Consider the following 1,678-nt stretch of genomic DNA (forward strand, 5'->3'; position numbering starts at 1 on the left):
AAGGTCGCCCGGCGGGGCAACGGCCGGTTCTTCGGCCGCCTGCGAAGTGGCTGTGCCCACCGCCCAGGCGGCAGGGTGGTCTCACACCTGTCCTTTCACCCCAGAAGTGGCGGGCAGGTGCTGGGGCGTGTTAGGGTGCGGATAAGGTGAGGGAGGATGGATACGGGCGCGCAGCACCCCCGGAGCGGGCGTGCCGCAGGTGCGCGCTGGTGACCAGAGATCCGAGTGGTGCACAGAATCGCGACCCAAAAAGAGGTGAAAGTGGAAAAGATTTATTTAAGAAAGGTTCACTTCCCACGGACAGGAAGCAGGCCTACACTCTAGATGAGGGTGGCCCCGTAGCCCCCTGAGTCTCGGCTTTGATCCTTTCCCTTGGAGGTGTTGCAATCAGGTAGGCGGGACTGCCATGACTTCCTTATTCACCGTCCGCGAAGGTCTTGGAGAGCCTGTGACAGAGACCCACTAATGTCCACCCACATTGTCACAGCCCCTAGAAGAGGGCGCGATAAGGATCCCAGTGCTCCTGTATATTCCTGAATAACATTCCTTAGAGCTAACAGAGGGTGCACGTCCCCTTACCGCCTGTGCGTTCCCAGAGGGCAGCCCTGCGATCTGCATAACTTTTGTAATCACAGGTTTTATAATTTGTATAACTTTTGCCTAATGCATGATGTCTTGGGCCTTGTAAACTCCCTTTACTCTAGGCAAGCTTGATTGCCACTTCTGCCGGGCCTCATAGCTTCCACTTTCTCACCATTGTCAGGGTTTAAGAACAAGATAAAAATGGCTTCCTGCTCTCGGTCTGTCCTTTCAGGGAAGGTGTTAGATCCCACTCGGCCCCTAGTCGGTGTCCCCCAGACGGTGTCCCAGGGAGCTTAGGAGGAAACTGGACCCAGGGAGAGGGTGTCCCAGGTCACCTGGCAGGCTAGCAGCAGAATCAAGACTCAGATACAGGGCTTCCGAGTTTAAGTCTCCAGCCCTCATTTTGACCGATTTGCCTCTCTCGTTTTTATTTTCGCAGAACCATGTTGGGAAGAGGACGCTGGACCAGAGGTCAAGAAATTTGGATTCTAGCCCAGGTCCTGCCACCCGCCGGCTGAGAAACCCCGTTAAATTCACCTCTTTTTCTCTGGGCCTCAGTTTCCTGATCTGTGAAGTTAGGGCCTGGCCTGGCTGGTCTCTAAGGGCCAGCAAAACTGCAGCGGGTCTGTGATTTGGAGCACCCGGTTCTTGCACCACCTAGGCAGGCTCTGGAGGAGTCCTAGCTCTCCTCCTCACCATCTCCCTGCTCAGGAGAGCCCTGACTGCTTATCCTTCTTGCTTTCAGCCCCCATCGGTCTCCCCTAGTCCAGTTCCCTAAAGTGCGTGTGGGATGTGGTCACACAGGCCTGGGCTCTGTGGCAGGCAGAGGGCATTAGAAGAACACGTCGGCTATCAGGGTCTCCATGGGGTGACAAGAACAGGCTCTCCAAGTGGAGCTGGTGGCCCTCCTGCGCCCTCACAGCTCCCAGCCCATCCAGAGGAAAGTGGGAGGCCATGGACCACACAGAAGCTGGCTTTCCCCGGACATGGATGGACGTCAACAGGGTGTACATGAAACTTGGTGTAGGGTGGAAGTGGCAGGCCTCAAAGATCTCTGCGTAACTTCAACTCACCCAGAGGCAGTTGGCAGCTGAGG

This window comes from Carlito syrichta, unplaced genomic scaffold (genome assembly GCF_000164805.1).
Source record: "Carlito syrichta isolate Samal-C Ts95f unplaced genomic scaffold, Tarsius_syrichta-2.0.1 Scaffold303083, whole genome shotgun sequence".
In the NCBI taxonomy this organism is placed as follows: Eukaryota; Metazoa; Chordata; class Mammalia; order Primates; family Tarsiidae; genus Carlito; species Carlito syrichta.